Raw genomic sequence first — 20,746 nt, 5'->3', positions numbered from 1 at the left:
ATAAGGCATTCAATCTGGCTTCCCTAACAGATGCCAAAGGGATCAAATGGTACAATTCCGAAGAGAGAGGGTGTTAACCTCCCATGGAGGAAACCTTGACCAATATTAGACAAGAGACAAATAATAAATTCTTCCTCTCTCCCTCCTTATTATTTGTCTAATCTGAGTCATAGTTTTCTCACATAAACTTTTGGAGACCTCTTGCAAGACCATGCCAGTACACCTGTTAGGCGACTGGTGATGTCTCTTTTGCTTCTCCCCATGAAATAGTGATTAGTGTGATAATGAATCATCTTTCTTTTATTATTACAATCCTGAAAGTGCACTACTCCCTTAAACACTAGGAGTAAACCTTGCCCCAGGCTTTTTTCATACACACTCCTGGTTAAGATAACAGTTATTATAATTATTCTAGATAAGGGACTGCTACAGCCATGAACCAAATCTGGCATGCTGCCTGTTTTCTCAAAATGTTTTATTGAATATAGCCGTGCTCATTCATTAAGATATTGTCTGTGGCTGCTTTCTTGCTGTAAGAATAAAGCTGAACAGTTAGGCCTGCAAAGCCTAAAATATTCACTATCTGGCCTTTACATAAAAAGTCTGCTGACTCCTGTTCCAGTTTGTAAACCCTCAGTATTGGATTTTGAAGCTAGGTTGTCTCTTGTCTAAAATCAGCAAACCTGTTGAAGGTGCTAGGTAAAGTGAATTAAACCCTTCTACGTAGTGACATCATAGTTACTTTAAAAATGTACTACTGTGATTAGGGACTGATCTTTCTATTCTAGAAAGAAAAGACAAAGGGAGCTCAAGTAGTCATGGTGTTTGATATCAGGTAATGATAATTATATAACGATGATGAAATAACTTCCTTGAGGGCACTTGTATTAGTTTTCCATTGTCAAAATAAATTATCATAAATAGCTTAAAACAAAACAATCCATTATCTTTTAGTTCTATAGGGCAGAAGTTCCACACAAGTCTCACTGGGCTAGAATCAAGGTATTAGCAGGGTTGCATTTTTTTTAGTAATTCTAAAAGACAATCTGATTTCTTGCCTTTTTCAGATATTGCTTACATTCCTTGACTTTTAGCCCCTTTGTCTATCTTCAAATTTAACAACATAGCATCTCTCTGACTCTTCTTCCACGACTGTTTCTGTTTCTCACCACAACTGGGAAACATTCTTCACTTTTAAGTCTTTGTTGTTGTTGTTATTTAAGGAACATATTGACAGATTCCAAGGATTAGAATGTAGGTGATAGAGTGTAGGACTCCTTGGGAGTCCTTTTGTATTTCTACATCATCTCAGAACAGTTAACTACAAATTCACCAAAGCCCTTAAGTCCTCTAAGGTAGCTTTAAAGGAACTTTTACCTTCTGCAGCTCTAGGGAAGACTACACTAAAAATAGGCCCAGGAGCTGCTTATAAGGGACCAAGAACATAACTTTGATAGGTTTCATTTGATAAAGTCAGAGCCCTAATAAGGAAAGAGTATGACCTTGGTATATTAGTTTCTTATGACTGCCATAACATATGACCACAAAGTGGGTGACTTAAAACAGGGAAATTTATTTTTTACCAGTTCTAACAGCTAGAAATCTAAAACTAATGTGTCGGGCCGTGCTCCTGCTGAAGACTCTAGGGGAGAATTCTTCCTTGCCTCTTCTAGCTTAGGTGGCTCCTGATGTTCCTTGACTTGTGGCAGTATAACTTGAATCTCTGACTTCATTTTCCATTTTCTCATGATCTTCTCTATGTCTCTGTGTGTTCTCTTCTTTTATAACAGTAGCAGTCATTGGATTTAGGGTGGGCCTAGGTGGGATTTAGTGCCCACCCTAAATCCAGGATGATTGCTTCTTGAAATCCTTAACTAATTATTTCTGCAAAGATCTTATATCCAAATAAAATTACATTCTGAGGTTCTAGGTTTACATAAATTTTTGAGGGCACTATTCAACCATTAACCTGGGATGGAGAAATTTGTATAGATTAAGCCTGAGAATATTGTAAATCCCAGCAACCCCCAATTTCCTAAAACCCTTCTGGTCAGCAGATGTACCTCTTTCACCATTTTTGGAGAGCAGTTTTTCTTTTCTGGGTATAATGACCAGAAATGACCTCACTCAAAATAATTTCCTTGTATGATGATGTTTTTCCTCACAAGACCACCTCCAATATTATTGCATTCAGGAAAACAACCAGAATCAGATCTCAGATCTCAGCACAACCAAACAAAAGCATAAATCTTCCTCCAGGAAGAAATAAACTAGATGTGAAGGAAATAGAATACCTACCAAAGGAATTGAGGATCTGACTAATACTGTCATTCAACAAGGAAATGTATTTAGAGTGGGTTTTAAGGGCTTGAACTTGGGAGCTGCATAGAGGAGAGTTTATTTTTATGGAGGCACTTACTTATGATTTTGAATTTAGTCCTTTGGCAGGAACATTTGGATATGGTCCTAGCAGTAATTTGCTGGGATAGTCCCTTGAAGCCTAGACTAAAAAAAAGTAGAAACATCAGAGTCTTTTGGTATAGTATTAAAAAAGGGATCCGGGCGATCATACGTTAAAATGAATACATTATGTTTGTTCTGGCAACTCACCTTTTGACTATGTTCCCTAGGAGGCTTCTGAGGACACTGTCTTCACTTAACCTAGTAAGAAATGCCCCAGAAAGGCAAGTATTAGCTTATTTGGAAGCTTGGTAGTGGTTGTCCCTTTTAAGGCCTTTGTTGACAGTAGGAGTTAATGGAAGAGAGTCAGGCTCTATAATATTCATGGATTGGTAGAGGCCAGGTGGCAAGATTTAACCCTCTGGCAATATGGGTTTAATTACCATAATAAGCAGCAAGGCTGCAGTGGCAATGCAGGAATCTATGGTAATGGCTAATATATCTTGATGTTTCTAGGAGCAAAATAAGTTGGGAAGTTGACTGAGATGTTGTTTGCCTTGCATGATCAGAAAAAAATTGAGCAGTTTAATTTTTGACATATACCATCAAAATGTAAAGTTACAGTATCTCATCAGGTCTTCAGATGTAAGTGAGTTTGCAGATTCAGAAGCTATTGATTAAAAAAAGGAGCTAGTTGTTTGTCCCTGAAAAAGAATCCTGAAATGCTATCATAAGTACATATAGTAATTATAGAAACATCTGTGATCATTTTCAGAAGTAACTGTTTAGTTTTCAGGACTGTTAAATATAGGGTCAGAGCAGACATTAATATTGGGAAATAAAAAAAAAAGAAATTATGGTCCTCCAGTTAGAGGCAAGACATATGGAATGAAATAACCAGTTGACAGATGGAGCTTTGGCCCAAGTCTAATCTCACAGTAGATCTGGTGAGTGTGCAGACAAACCCAGATATTTTCTCCAAATGTATAATTTGTACAGATATGCTTAGTAGCTGAAATAATCCTCATACTGGTTTGCTTATATTGTTATTAGAGGCAAATAATAGGAAAGAAAAATGGAATTTCCTGAAACAGTCTTCCTCTGCCAATATTGTAAGTAGAAGCAATAAAGCATCTCTGAAGAAATTGCAGAGATTAGCACAATTAGACTTAAATGATGCAATGGTAGTGGTTACCAATACATTATTGTTCAATTCTGTTGTGTAGGTTTTGCAAAAGAAAACAAAATGGATTAAGTTTGGTAATAGTATACTGCTATAAAAATAACTAGGTGACAGTCCCAATCACAAGCTGCCCAGCTGTTGATACTTTTATGGGTATAGATCAATACAACCTAAGGTACCTAATATACAGTTATTAGAGAAATCTGTATTTCACATGGATGTGGGATGGACCCCATATTAACAGAGAAGAACAAAAGAAAGGGCTGAAGTATAAATTCAAAATCTTTCTCCAGTGCTATGTTATTTTTCCTGCTCTCGGTCATAATATAATCCTCAGGAATCTTGATTGTCTGGACATTCTTTAGAAAGTACACCAATTCACTTTGTTGCATATGTAATGCTAACTGCATCTGGTGAGCAGACCTGGCAAGTACCTTTATAACTCATAAAATTCATGTTTCAGAGGGTAGGAAGAAAATACCACAAAGATCCAGAGGCCTTTACCATATATAAAGATTTTTAGGGTCTTAGGGTCTGGGGCATACAGACCAACTCCTCTAAATTAAAGCATAAGCTATTTTACTTCTAACTAAGAAACTCTCACATCACTTGATGATGGTTTTAGATTTAAATAACAGTTTAATGTCCTTGAAATTACTGAACCAACTAATTTTTAGATCACCCAAAAGTCTGCCAGTTTTGAATGAAGCACTAGAGAAAAACCTGGTAGTGTTTGTCCCCTAAGTCAAAGATGCTTTGCAAGCTACTGTACCACTTGGGATGTATGATTTTATAGATCTGATAGAGCTTAATGTATCTGGTGGATAAAATGTTTGATTGGAAAGCCCACTAGAGGAGTCACAGCAGTTACTATCCATTTTCAAAGCAACTCCTGACATACTTCTGGGCCCTTGTAGAGTCTGAACTATGGAACACCAAATCACTATGTAACCTGTGCTGTATTTCATGAGTTAGATGTTATATTCACTGAGTCATAAAATTGGGTGGGAGACATGGTATATTTAGGATATTAGCTTTGAACTTTGAAAAAGTTATTAGTAAATTGGATGTACATGGAGTCAAGAATTGCATCTGTTGCAAAAATGCCTTCATCTCAGCCTACATATATAATCTCATGGGATTGGAGGGAAATACCTAAAACCAATTGACAGAGGAGGAAAGAAGTTATGCCTGCTTCATAGACAAGTCAGAAGATTTGTTGGCATTAGTTGGTTACAGACTGTTGCTCAATTACATCTCCATTAAAGGATAACCCTGACTGACACTGGTAAAGAAAAGTCATCACAATTTGTAGAGCCAATAGCAGTATGCTGCATTTTGCATTTCATATTAACAATGATACAGTTATTTTAAATTCAGAAAAATTTTCTTTCACTTGAAAATGACAGACTGTTCATTAAACAACTATTCGATCAAGTAGAAAGTACAAATTAAAATAGGTGAAAATATAAACATCAAAAATAGTAATACAGATATCATAATCTATGGAATATGATGAAAATAATTAAGAAAAACAATTTGTAGTCTTTACATCTTATATCAATAGAATTATAAATTAAAATACATAAGTTAACATGAAACACATAAAGCTAGAAAAAAGATCAAGAAAATAAAGTGAAAGGAAGCATAACAGACATAAAGACATAAGAGCAGAACTTCAGTTAGTTCTGATTTTAAGCTATGTTATAAATTCATCAACATGCTATTTCTTTGAATAGAACACAAAATATGCAAACCAATATCTAACCTAATTGAGAAAAATAGGAAGAAAACAAAGTTACACAGAATAATACACAAAACAAGAGGAAATCATACAAAAACTAAGGAAATTTTTAAACTTTCAAGTTAAATTATCTTACACAACTCTAAGCAAGTAGATATAAAATCCTAGGTAATGTGGGTAATCCCATAGGCAAATTATTAACAGTGATACAACTGGAGACAGAAAGTTTATGAAAATGAGAATGTTATTAAATTACTACTCCCACCCAGAAGTAAAAACACAGATGACTGTATAATAGAATTTTACTACTTTTTCAAATATTAGATAATACCAGTATTAGATGCTACATAGACTGTTTTTAAAAGAGATTACCAACTATGGCCAGTTGGACAAATATGACCTGCCTGTTATTCTTTTAAATAAAGTTTTATTGGAGATTGTATAGTCTGGAGCCTAAAATATTTACTATTTGGCCTATTACAGAAAAAGTTTACAACCCCTGTTCTGAGTATAGTTTCAAGAAAGAAAAAAATTAAAATTGTTTTTATGGAGCAATTATAAGAGTGATAAGTAAATCTAATAAAAGTTGCATGAAAAAACTATGGATTTGTTGAATGTATTAATATCAGCAGAAAAGGAGCAACATCAGCAAGGTGGCAGAATAGGAAGCATGGGTTTTTATTCTCACAAACACACAGTCAGCTGCAATTCACATATAGATTCCCTTTGTGAAAAATGACAAAGTAATTGAAAAGTTTCTGAACCCCAGGAGAACGTGAAACCAGATTCACTAACACCAGTAAGGAGATTTAGGATGCCTCCTTACCAGAAACCCTGCTCCTGGTACAGTGCTATATGATCAAGGAGAGAATTCCTGGATCTCAGCTTCATCAAAGGGAGGTAAGAACTTTGTTCATATATTCAGCATCTCAATTTTTATAAAGGGGCTCCCCAGAGAATCGGCTTCTATCTTGCCGGTCTTGGAGCATGGAGTTCTGAAACAGTCTAGCTGCCTAGACAAGAATAGAAGCAGTGAATTGGGCTTATAGATGCTTTTTACCTTCCCTGCCCTGCTGCTCAGCACAGAGGACAGATGAAAAATTCCAGCCCTCAGCTTACCCCTTAGGTTGAAAGGAGTTGATCTGTACATACAGTACCCCAATTTCTCCAGGGGTACCAAAACAAAACAAAAAAAAAACCTAGCACATGTCTCACCAGTCCTGAAGCTCTGCTGGGTCTGGTACATCTAGCTGTCTGGGGAGAACCAAGGTGGTGGCTGAGCTGGTAGATGCCATATCTACCCCACTGGGCTCAGCACAGACTGAGAAGATAAAGACCATAGATACCTGTATCTCCATGGGAAAGGGAAGAGTAAATAGAAGTCCTCAGAATCTCTGTCTAGGCCAGTTGATGGGGAACTTCTCTATGAGGACATCTCAGGAAGAGTGAGAGAGATGCCTGCTTTATCTAATGTGCAGAAAGCAACATAGTCAAGGAAAATGAAGAATCAGGCATAGATTTTTTCAAGCAAAATAATATAATCGAAACCAACCCTAATGAAATAGATTTATGTGACTTACCTGATAGAGAATTAAAATAACTGTCATAAAGAGATTCACTGAGATCAAGAAAGGAATTCATGAACAAAACTAGAATTTTCAGCAAAGAAAAAACATTTAAAAATACTAAACAGAAGCCATAGAGCTGAAGAACACAATAATAAAACTGAAAAAAAAATCACTAGAGGGGTCAAGAGCAGACTACAGAAAGTAGAAAAAAGGATCAGTGAAGTCAAAGACAGGTAACTAGAAATAATTCAGTCAGAAAAGCAAAAGGGGAAAAGAATGAAGAACAGGAGAGAAGCCTTACACGACTTATGGAGTACTATTAAAATGGCCCACTAGGTATATTATGGAAGATCCAGAATGAGAAGAAGCATATCAAGGACCAGAAAGCTTATTTAAACAAATAATGAGGGCTGGGCATGGTGGCTTATGCCTGTATTTCTTGCTTTTTGAGAGGCTGATGTGAGAGGATTACTTGAGCCCAAGAGTTTGAGACCAGCCTGGACAACATGGCAAGATCCTGATTTTATAAAAAAGAAAAAAGAGATACAATGGTTGAAAGCCTCCCAAATCTAGAGAGTGAAGTAGATATCCAAACCCAGGAACCCCAAAGAACACCAAATAAAATGAGACCAAAGAAATCTACATTCAGATATGTTATTATCAGATTATCAGAAGTCAAGGACAAAGAGAGGATTTTAAGAGCAGCAAGAAAAAGTGATTGGTCACATACAAGAGAATCTTTATAAGATTATCAAGAATTTTTAGCAGAAATTTTGCAGGACAGAAAGGAGTGGTATAATATATTAATGCTTTAAAAATTTTTGTCCATCAAGAATAGTATATTCAACAAAACTGTCTTTCAAAAATGTAACAGAGATAAAACCTTTCCCAGACAAACAAAGCTGAGGAAATTTACCACCACTAGATCTGACTTGCAAGAAATGTTAAAGAGTTCTTCAAGTAAAAGCAAAGGGAAAGCAAGATGGCTGTTGTATTAGTCCATTCTCACACTACTAGAAAGATACTATCTGAGACGGGGTAACTTATAAACAAAAGAAGTTTAACTGACTCACAGTTCCACATGGTTGGGGAGGCCCCAGGAAACATAATCATTGCAGAAGGCAAAGAGGAAGCAAGGCATGTCTTACATGGTGACAGGTGAAAGAGCGAGCAAGTAAAGGGGAAGTGCCACACTTTAAAACCATCAGATCTCATGAGAACTCCCTCATTATCAAGAGAACAACAAGGGCAGTACTGACCCCATGATCCAGTCACCTCCCATTAGCTCCTACCCTCAACACATGGTGATTATAATTTGAGATGAGATTTGGGTGGGGACACAGAGACAAACTGTATTAGCTTTCTTAGTTTGTTTTGCTTAAAACTGAGAAATTCATAAAGAAAAGGAATTTATTTCTTACGTTTATGAAAGCTCGGAAGTCTGAGGTCTAGGGAAGGCATTTGGTGAGAACCTTCTTGCAGGTAGGGACTCTGTGGTGTCCCAAGGTGGAGCAGGGAATCACATAATGAGTGAACAGAGTGTGCTAACATTCTAGTTCAGGTCTCTCTTCTCTTATGCAGCCACTGGTTCCCCTCCCATGATACCTCATTAATTCATTAACCCATTAATCTCTCATTAGGGCAGAGCTTTCATGATTGAGTTACATCTTAAAGGCCCCACTTGTCAATACTGCTATAATGGAGATTAAATTTCAACATGACTTCTTGAGGGGACGTTCAAACCATAGTAAGAGCGAAGTGAGACTCTTCGGTGGTAGTCACCCTACAGAAACTTCAATTTAAACAACTATACATGAAAAACCCTTTATACAAGCTAAGGAAACCTGGTGAGTTATTGGAGTACCTTGCGTTAGCATAATAATAAGAAAAGACACACCAGGCCCATCACATTAAAACTCAGTACTGTGTAGAGCTCATTCACCTCTGAGAGCAGGCTGGTATGCACAAACATCTAGACCCTCTAGACCAGTGATGTCCAACCTTTTTGGTACCAGGAACTGTTTTTGTGGAAGACAGTTTTTCCACGGACTGGTGGGAAATGGGGGGCGGGGTGGTTTTGGGGTGATTCATGCACATCACATTTATTGTGCACTTTATTATTATTATATTGAAATATATAATTAAATAATTATACAACTCACCATAATGTAGAATCAGTGGGAGCACTGAGCTTGTTTTACTACAACTAGAGGATCCCATCTGGGGGTGATGGGACAGTGATAGATCATCAGGAATTAGATTCTCATAAGGAACATACAACCTAGATCCCTTGCATGTGTACTTTACAATAAGGTTTGCACTCCTATGAGAATCTAATGGTGCTGCTGATCTGATAGAAGGTGGAACTGTGGTGGTAATGTGAGTGACTGGGATTAGCTATAAATACAGATGAATCTTTTCTGTCACCTGCCACTTACCTCCTGCTCCATGGTCCAGTTCTTAACAGGCCACAGACTGGTACTGTGACCAGATGTTGGGGACCCCTGCTCTAGACCACCTTGGTGTGATGAAAAGCTACACCACCAGCTGATGGACTCAAGTTCCGTCTGCATTACCACTGGTTAACTGAAGTGGCCTCAAGCCCCCAGTAACCCTCAGTGCCAGTCAGACTATAGCTACTGAAGGCCTTAGTCATGTCCAGGTGCCAGACAGGAACCCATGGCCCTGGTAGAATGAACTTGAGTTCTGGCCTGCATCACCACTGGCCAACTACAGTGCCCTTAGTCCCTGAATAAACCTCAGTGGCAGGCAGGTTATAGCTGCTGTGGGACTTAGGCATGCCCTAGTGCCATGCTCATCTTAGTATCAATGGCCTTTGGGTATAAGTTCAGCAGCCAAAGGATTACTTATGCCTCCGTTTTTCCAAAACCAGGCAGTACAGCACAGAGAGACATCATTCACTTGACAAAGGAAAGGAAAGTATAAGCATAGGGTTTTGCTGTAGAATCCAGTATAGTGCCCACTACAGTAAAACTCAGTATCTAATAGACTCCCCACTCCCACAGCTCCTGACAATAGACTGGTATGCAAAGGCAGAGCCTCTAGACCTGCCTTGGTATCAATTAGGACCCCATGAGCCCTAGCAAAACAGACTCAAGACCCAACCCACACTTTTCTGCCTATTCAGTAGTGTTGAAACCTGAATAAACCTTAGTGGCAGGCAGGCCATAGCATCTTTTGGCCTTGGTCATGTGCTGCACTGGTCTTGGAAGCCAAGGGCTTTTGCCGTAGTCCACTGATTTATCAACATCAGAGGCCTAAAGATTCTAGCTGCAGCAATCTTGGGCTTGGAGCACTCCTAGCACTGCAAGAACTGAAGTGATAATGGGTATAGGGACATAATCAGGTCCTAAGCAAGATCAGTGAGGGAAATATATCACCAAATGAACAGAATAAGGTGCTAGTGACTGACTCTAAAGAGACAGAATAGCAGAATTGATCAAGCAGAAGAAAGGATATTAGAGGTTGAAGACCAACTTAATGAAATAAAATGAGAAGGCAAGAATAGAGAAAAAAGGATAAAAAGAAATGAGCAAAGTCTCCAAGAAATACGGGGCTATGTGAAAAGACCTAATTTACGTTTGATAGGTATACCTGAATGGGACAGAGAGAATGAATCCAAGCTGGAAAATACTCTTCAGGATATTATTCAGGAAAACTTTCCCAATCTAGCAAAGCAGGACAATATTCAACCCCTGGTAATACAGAGAACACCACAAAGATATTCCTCAATAAGAGCAACCCCAAGGCACATAATCGTCCAGTTTATTGATTCCCAGTGCTGGAATCCGAGCAACCCACTGCGCCAGCCAAAACAGCAGCGGTAAGACTGATGGTGCTCTTCTGCCCAGGAATCTCCAGTCTGGCTTTCTTCTTGAGTCCATAAAAAGCGGCTCTGCCTTCCTGGAGCTCCAAACATCAGTCAGAAGGGGAACCAGTCCTGTTTACTCTGCACGAAGAGCTGCCATGCTGAGGCGCTGGCAAAACTGCTGTGCCAGCCACAAGAGTCATGCTGGCGACCTGTGGGGCTCCTCCACTGGGAATCTTCTGGTCCGTGAGCGACGAAAATTTGTCTAAAAGTGTGGCGTCTGCTCGTTCTCTGTGCTTTCACTGGGAGCTACAATCCCAGGTCAACCTGTCCTGAATCTCTGGACAGGCTTACTACAAAAGGAAGCTCCCAAACAAAGCAAGACCTGTGAAGACTGGATTAGGTAGCTGCTTCAGTGCATAGACATCAACACATGGCTACAACAATCAAGATCAGTGAGGGAAACATATCACTAAATGAACAGAACAAGGTGCTAGTGACTGACTTTAAAGAGACAGATTAAAGAACTGCCTGACAAAGTATTTAAAGCATTAGATTGGTGCAAAAGTAATTGCTGTTTTTGCCATTACTTTTAATGCACTATTAGGTTTAAAGAACTATTACTAGTTATTTTAAGGAAAGTCAGCAAACTTCAAAAAATACCAAAAAATAATCCAGACATTTAGGAGAGAAATTTATCAGAGATTGAAATAATACAAAAAATGTCAAACAGATTTTTATTTCTAGAGCTGAAAAATACATTGACCATAATGAAAATTACAACAGAGAGCACCAACTGCAAAATTGATCAAGCAGAGGAAAATTCTGGGAATTTGAAGACTGATTGCTTAAAAAAATATATAGTTAGAGGATAAAAACATTAAAATAATGAAAAAGAAATGAATGAAGAAAACTCATGGGGTTTATTGGATAACATTAAAAGAGCAAAATGAAGCTTACCTGTATTCAAGGGGAGTAGAGAAAGAAAAAGGGATGAAAAGTATATGTAACAGGAAATTTTCCAGGCTTCCCAATAATCCTAATGGCAAACAGCAGAAGCCTTATACACCAGAAGAATGTGGAATGATATCTTCAAAGTGCTGAGGGAAAAATATTGTCAACCAAGAATACTATGCCCAGCAAACCTGTTCCTTGGAAAGGAAAGAGAAAATTTTTTATGCACAAAGAAAAACTGAGGGAATTTATCCCCACTAGACCTGTCCTATAAGAAATGCATAGGGAGTTCTTTAAGGTAAAAGAAAAGGATGCTAATGAGTAACACAAAAACATCTGAAAATATATAACTTGCTGGTAAAAGTAAATATGCAAATTCTAAATCCTCTAATAATGAAATGGTGGTGTATAAATTACTAACATCTTTATGATAGTTAAAAGGTTAAAAGGCAAAACTATTCAAAGTAATAATAATTACAATAATTTGTTAAGGGAGATTTGAAATAAAAAACTGTGTACTGTGACATCAAAAATTCAAAATGAGGAGTGTGGAGTTAACAAATACAGGGTTTTTTTTCTTTCTCTTTTTGCAATTGAAGTTGTTATCAGCTTAAAATAACCTATTATAACTCTAAAGTTATTTTTTCTAAGCCCCACAATAATTAAAAAGCAAAAACCTATAATAAATATACTCACAATAAAAAGCAAGTAATTAAAACATATTCCTAAATAAAATGACCACAAAGGAAGATAGTAAGGGTAAGAAGGTCTCTAAAAGGCAGCAAGAAAACAATGAATAAAATGGCAGTAGTAAGTTTTTATCTATCAATAATTGCCTGGCATATAAGTGGATTAAATTATCCGATAAAGAGACAGAGTGGTTGAATGGATTAAAAGATAAGACCCAACTATATATTGCCTAAAAGAGACTCACTTTACCTGTAAGATAAATAACAGATGCCAGCAAGGTGGCAGAGAATAGGGAACACTTATATACTGCTGGTGGGAATGTAAATTAGTTAAGCCACTGTGGAAAGCAATCTAGAGATTTCCTAAAGAACTGAAAGCAGAGCTACCATTTGATCCAGCAGTATCGTTACTGGGTATATAGCCAAAGAAATATAAGTTGTTCTACCATATACACACATGCATGTGTATGTTCATTGCAGTACTATTCACAATAGCAAAGACATGGAACCAACCTAACTGCCTGTCAGTGGTGGACTGGATGAAGAAAATGTACTACATTTACATCATGGAGTACTACACAGCTATTTATATAAATGAGAACATGTCTTTTGTAGCATATGGAGGGATCTGGAGGCCATTATCCTAACCAAATTAACACAGGAACAGAAAACCAAATACTCCATGTGCTCCTTGTAAGTAGGATCTAAACATTGTGTACACACAGACACAAAGAGGAACAGTAGACACTGGAGCCTATTTTAGGGTAGAGGGTGGGAGGAGGGTGAGGATTGAAAAGCTACCTATCAAGTATTATGCTAATTACCTGGGTGACAAAACTATTTGTACACCAAACCCCCATAACATGCAATTTCCCCATGTATCAAACCTGCATATGTACCCCTTAAACCTAAAATAAAAGTAGAAAAGAATAAAAAGAGATTTAAAAAAAACTGGCAGACTTTTAGCTAAACAAAAAAAAAATGAAGATCAAATAAATAAAATCAGAAATAAAAAAGAGTTATATCTTATACCACAGAAATTCAAAGTATTGGCAGACTGTTATGAACAATTTTATGCTAACAGATTGGAAGGACTAAAAGAAATAGATCAATACCTGGATACCAAAACCAGATAAGGATACAGTAAAAAAGAAAACTCCAGGCAAAGGTTCCTGATGAACATAGATGCAAAACATTTAACAAAATACTCAACCTGTAATCCTACCACTTTGGGAGGCCAAGGTGGGTGGATTACCTGAGCTCAGGAGTTCTCGACTAGCCTGGGCAACACAGTGAAACCCCATCTCTACTAAAATACATAAAATTATCTGGGTGTGGCAGCATGCACCTGTAGTCCCAGATACTCAGGTGGCAGGAGAATTGCTTGAACCCGGGAGGCGGAGGTTGCAGTGAGCCAAGGATCATGCCACTGCACTCCAGCCTGAGTGACACAGCAAGACTCCATCTCAAGAAAATCAAAAACAAAAACAAAAAAACAAAATCCTCAACCAAATTCAACATCACATTGAAAAGATCATTCATTATGACCAAGTGAGATTTATTGCGAGAATACAAAGATGGTTCCACATATTCAAATCAATAACATAATACATCATATTAACAGAATTAAGGACAAAAACCATATGGTCATTTTAATACATGGAGAAAAGGCATATGACAAAAATCAACATTGCTTTATGATTAAAAATTTCAATAAATTAGATAGAAGGATTGTATCTCAATGTAATAAGGGCCACAATTGACAGACCCACAGCTAACATCATACTGAATGGAAAAAGTTGAAAACTTTTTTCTGACATTTGGAACAAGGTAAGGATATCCACTCTTGCCAATCCTATACAGCAGAATACTGGAAGTCTTAACCAGAGCAACTAGACAAGTGAAAGAAATATTAGGCATCCAAATTTGATAGAAGGAAGTTAAATTGTCCTTTTTTGGTGGTCACATGATTTTATACATAGAAATCCCTAAATACTCTGCTAAAAGGGTTTAGAATTTATAAATGAGTTAAGTTGCAGGTTATAGAATCAATATGCAAAAGTCAGTAGTATATACATATATATATACACGCACACACATATACATACATATATATAAATAGTGAATTATAAATATATGCATATATGGACACACATACATACATATATAATAGTAAATTATTTATAAATATATCTATATATACATATATATACTAATAGTAAATTATATATCCGTGTATATATATATACACACACACATACATACATATATATGCTACTATATATACATACTATTAGTATATATATGTAAGCACGTGTGTATATATATGTACATACATATATATGAACATATGTATGTTCGTACATATATATGAAGAAGACACATAAATGGCAAGTAATCCCATATTCATGGATTGGGATAATTAATATAGTAAAAATATTTTTACCACTCAGTGTTATCTAGAGATTCAATACAATTTCTATCAAAATACCAATACCATTTTTCACAGAAATAGAGAAAACACCCCAAAGCGTTGTATAGAACCATGAGAGATTCTGAATAACCAAAGCAGTCTTGAGCAAAAGAACAAAGCTGGGGGCATCACATTACCTGACTTCAAAATATACCAGAAAGCTATATTAACCAAAACAGCACAGTACTGGTATAAAAACAGACAAATAGGCTGATGGAACATATTAGAGAGCCCAACAGAAAAATCCACATATTTACAGCCAACTGATTTTTGACAAATGTGCCAAAAGCACAAAATGAAGAAAGGAAAGTCTCCATAATAAATAATATTGGAAAAACTGTATATACATATGTGGGAGAATGACACAAGACACTCGTTTCTCACTATATTAAAAAATTAAAATAGATTAAATAATTAAGTGTAATTCCCCAAACTGAATCTACTGGAAGAAAACAGGGGAAATGCTTCATGACATTAATATGGGCAAGGAGTTTTTTGAATAAGCACTTGAGCACAGGCAACAAAAGCTAAAATAGACAAATGGGATTATAGCAAACACAAAAATTTTTGCATAGCAAAAGAAACAATCAACAGAGTGAAAAGACAATCTACAAGTGAAATTAGTCATAGAAAAATAAATATGTTCTTACTCATATTTGAGGACTAAACGAAAATTCAGCTAGTGGGATTCAAGTACCATTGTGGTCATTAGAAAGTAGGAAGAGTAGAAGGCAAGGGGAAGATAGGGAGAAGTTGGTTAATAGATACAAAGTTACAGCTATATGAAAGGAATGAATTTTAGTGTTCCATAGCGCTATAGGTTGAATATAGTTAACAATTATTCAGTGTATATTTATAGAAGCTGAAAGAGAAGCTTTTGAATGTTCATAACACAAAGAAATGATGAATATTCAAGGTGATAGATATGCTAATTATTGTGATTTGGTCATTATACATTGTTCATATGTAAAAAACACTCTCATAAACATGTACAATTATTATGTGTCAACTAAAAAGAATGACACATGTCAAATACAAAAAACCCTATGAGAGGGGTACTATTACAGATGAAACAAGTAAGGCGGAATATGAATTACCCAAGATTATGTTGCTAGTAAGTGTCAGAACTAGTGTTCAAACCCAGGCAGTATGGTTCAGAGTCAATGCTCTTAACCATCACACATAAGAATAGATGTAATAAATGTTTGCTTACCTAGAGGATGTAAATTATATTTTTATTCCCAGTTCTGAATCAAAATGGTAATTCAAAGGCAATAGAACATTAACCTCATCACCATCATTTAGGCTTAAAAGAAAATGCTACATATTCTACTGCAACCAGTCAGGATTAATTCTCAAATTTATGAAACTTGAAGAGTGGAGACAATGCAAAGGAAACCATACTTAGCAGCAGAACATTTATTACTATAAGCAGATTTCAAAGTATTTTGAGCAAACCATCACTTATGCTGAAAATGACAACAACAGACTTGGGAAAAAAAGGCCACTTACAGAATGAGAGAAAATATTTTTCAACTATACATTCAAGAGGTATAAGGGACTTAAAAACAACTCAGCAGTAAAAACCAAACAACTCAATTGAAAATGGGCAAAATACTTAAATAGATATTTTTCTAAAGAAGACATATTATAAATGGCCAACAAGTATATAGTAAAATGCTCAACATTGATTATCGTTAAGGAAATGCAAATTAAAACCACAGTGAGCTATCACCTCACCCCATTTAGAATCCCCATCATCAAAAAGACAAAAGATAACAAGTATTGGTGAAGATATGAAGAGAAGATAATATAAATTGGTACAACCATTGTAGAAAACAGTATTAAATTAAAAATAGAACTATCAAATGATCCAGCAATGCCACTACTGGGTATATAACTAAATGAATTGCAGTCGATATATGCAAGATATATCTGCATTCCCATGTTCATCAACATTATTCACAATGGGCAAGACATGGAATCAACATAAGTGTTCATCATTGGATAAATGGATAAATATGGTATATATTCATAAGGGAATACTATTCAGCCATATAAAATAATAAAATCTTCTCATCTGAGACAACATGGATTAACCTGGAGGATATTATGTTAAGGGAAATAAGCCAGGAATGGAAAGACAAATACCATATCATCTCACTCATATGTGGAATTTTAAAAATTGATTACAATGAAGTAGAGAGTGGAAAGGTACTTACCAGCAGCTGAGGTGGTTAGCAAGGAGGAATGGATGAGGACACGTTGGTCAAAGGTAAATTTTAAGAGATCTAATGTATTACAAGGTAATTAGAATTAATGATATATTGTACTGCCGAAAAATGTAGGGAGTGGATGTTATGTGCTCTTACCACAAAATGACAACTATGTGAGGTAATGCTTTTGTTAATTAACTATAATAGGTTTAACCATTCCACAATGTATATACATTTCAAAACACTCTTATATGTGATAAAAACATACAATGTTATCTGTCAATGTAAAAGAAATAGATTTTTAAAAGACAGGAAAAATACCCAAATTGAAAGAAAAGAATATTAAACAGCTATACATAGCAGAAGAAAGTTTGAAACTTACTGATATGGGTAAATGTACAGACAAATGCAAAATACTGTAACGTAACGGTGATGGGTAAATCACTTTATTAGGATGGTGCAAAAGTAATTTCAGTAAAGTAATTCAAATGACACAATTATTAAAAATAACTATAACTGAAAATAATGTTAGAAGATACACAATATAAGTAGATGAAAATTGTGACAATGATACTATAAAGTATGTGTCAGGGAAGACTAGTTTAAGTGTAGAGTTTTTGTATACTATTGAACTTAAGGTGTTACTCAGCTTAAAATAGAGCATTAGGGGCAGGCATGGTGGCTCACACCTGTAATCCCAGCACTTTGAGAGGCTGAGGTGGGCAGATCATGAGGTGAGGAATTTGGGACCAGCCTGACCTACATGGTAAAACCCCACCTCTACTAAAAATACAAAAATTAGCTGGATGTGGTGGTGCATGCCTGTAATCTCAGCTACTCAGGAGGCTGAGGCAGGAGAATCCCTTGAACCCAGAGGCAGAGGTTGTGGTGAGCCAAGACCACATCACTGCACTCCAGCCTGGGCAACAGTGCAAGACTGTCTCAAAAAAATAAATACATAAAAAAGCATTAGATTTTATGTAAGTCCTAAGGTAACCACACACACAAAGTATGCCTAAGAAGTTGCACAAAATAAAAAGAGAAATCAAAGGATATCAATAAAAAGCATAAATGAAGACAGCAAGAGAGGAAAAGACAGACAAGTGTTATAAGACAAACAGAAAACAACTAACAAAATGGGAAATCATTCCCTGTCAATAATTATTTTAAATGTAAATGAATTGATCTCCCCAATCAAAAGACACAAAGTATCTAAATTGATTTAGAAAAAACAAAACCAAAAAACAAGACCCAACCATATGCTATCTACAGTAAACTTCCTTTCCATTTAAGGATATATAAAAACTGAAAAAGATACTGCATGCAAATGATAATTTATGCAAATCTGTAAATAAAAGTGAGGAGGAATGGCTATTGTTATTGTAGACACCATAGACTTTAAGTCAAAAATTACCATGAGACAGAGAAGGACATTATGTAATGATAAAAGGGTCTATTTACCAAAAAGAAAATAATGATTATAAATATACACACATCTGGTATCAGAGCCCCTAAATATATAAAGCAAATATTGACAGAACTTAAGGGAGAAATAGCAATACAATCATAATAGGAGACTTCAGTACTCCACTTTCAATAATAGACGGATTACCCAGATATATCAAAAGGAATCAGAGTGCTTCAATAACACTATAAACCAAATATACTTAACATATATACAGAACTTTCCACCCAACAGCAGCAACATATACATTTTTCTCAAGCACACATGGAATATTCTCCAGAATACATAACATGTTAGGCCATAAAACAAACCTTAATACATTTAAGAAGATTGAAATGATACCAAGTATCCTTTCTGACCACGAAGTAATTAAACTAGGAATCAACAGTGGAAGAAAACCCCAAAATACATAAATATATAGAAATTAAACATTACATCCCTAAACAACCATTGCCTCAATAAGAAATAAAAAAAAAAAATTAGAAAATGTCTTGACACAAATGAAAATGAAGGCACGCTCTACCAAAAATTATGGGATGCGGAAGCTGAGTATGGTGGCTTAACACCTGTAACCCCAGCACTTTGGGAGGCCAAGGCAGGTGAATCGTGAGGTCAGGAGATCGAGACCATCCTGGCCAACATGGTGAAACCCCATCTCTACTGTAACACAAAAACTAGCCAGGAATGGTGGCAAGCGCCTGTAGTCCCAGCTACTTGGAAGGCTGAGGCAGGTGAATCACTTGGAAGGCTGGGAGGCGGTGGTTGCAGTGAGCCTATATGGCGCCACTGTACTCCAGCCTGGTGACAGAGCAAGAATGTCTCAAAAAAAAAAAAAAAAAAATTATGGGATGCAGAAAAGGCCGTAGTAAGAGGGAAACTAGCAATAAATGCTTACATTAAAAAATAAGAAAGACCTACAAACAACGTTACCACAAAAAGCTAGAAAAGGAAGAACAAACTAAGCACAAATATAGCACAATGAAGGAAGTAACAAAGATTAGAGCAGAAATAAATGAAATAGATGAAAACAAAACTGAGAGTTATCATTTGAAAAGATCAACCAAATTGACAGACTAAGAAAAAAAGATTTAAAACTCAAATAAATAAAATCAGAAATGAAAGGAGAGATTTACAACTGATGCCATAGAAATAAGGATCATCAGAGACTAATAAGAACAATTATATACCAACAAACTGTATAATCTAGAAGGAATGAGTAAATTCTTAAACACACAACCTGCTAAGACAAACCATGAACAAATAGAAAGTCTAAAAACTAGTATAGAGATTGAATTAGTAATGAAAAACGTTTTAATGAGGAAAAGCTCAGGATAACTTCACTAGTGAATTCTACCAAAAATTTGAAGAATTAACACCAATCCTCAAATTAAAAAAAAAAAAAAACTTGAAGAGGGGAAAACATTATGATACATATTTAATGAGGCTAGCATTACCCTGGCATCAAAACTAGACAAATATACCACAAGAAAATAAAACTACAGGTGAATATTCATGATGAAATAGATGTAAAAATTCTCAACAAAATACTAGCAAACTGAATCCAAGAGCACCGGATTTCAAACTATACTACAAGGCTACAGTAATCAAAACAGCATGGTACTGGTACCAAAACAGAGATATAGACCAATGGAACAAAACAGAGGCACTGGAGGCAACACAACATATCTATAACTATATAATCTTTGATAAACCTGACAAAAACAAGCAATGGGGAAAGGATTCACTGTTTAACAAATGGTGTTGGGAAAACTGGCTAGCCATGTGCAGAAAGCAAAAACTGGACCCCTTCCTGACACCTTACACTAAAATTAACTCCAGATGGATTAAAGACTTAAACATAAGACCTGGCACGATAAAAATCCTAGAAGGAAATCTAGGCAAAACTATCCAGGACATAGGAGTAGGCAAGGACTTCATGAACAAAACACCAAAAGCACTGGCAACAAAAGCCAAAATAGACAAATGGGACCTAATGAAACTCCACAGCTTCTGCACGGCAAAAGAAACAGACACTAGAGTGAATCGGCAACCAACAGAATGGGAAAAAATTTTTGCAGTTTACCCATCTGACAAAGGGCTGATACCCAGAATTTACAAAGAACTCAAACAGATTTACAGGAAAAAAACAAACAAGCCCATTCAAAAATGGGCAAAGGATATGAACAGACACTTTACAAAAGAAGACATATATGAGGCCAACAATC

General features: G+C 36.1%; 1 protein-coding gene across 20 annotated transcripts in view; it reads left to right on the top strand.

Moving 5' to 3' along the window:
• STXBP5L (syntaxin binding protein 5L) overlaps nucleotides 1-20,746 on the top strand; it is a 452,700-nt gene that overhangs the window by 191,255 nt on the left and 240,699 nt on the right. The window lies entirely within an intron of this gene.

Source organism: Callithrix jacchus, chromosome 15 (genome assembly GCF_049354715.1).
Source record: "Callithrix jacchus isolate 240 chromosome 15, calJac240_pri, whole genome shotgun sequence".
NCBI classification, from domain to species: domain Eukaryota; kingdom Metazoa; phylum Chordata; class Mammalia; order Primates; family Cebidae; genus Callithrix; species Callithrix jacchus.
The sequence above is the reverse complement of the archived record's forward strand: the minus strand, read 5'-3'. Positions and strand labels throughout refer to the sequence as shown.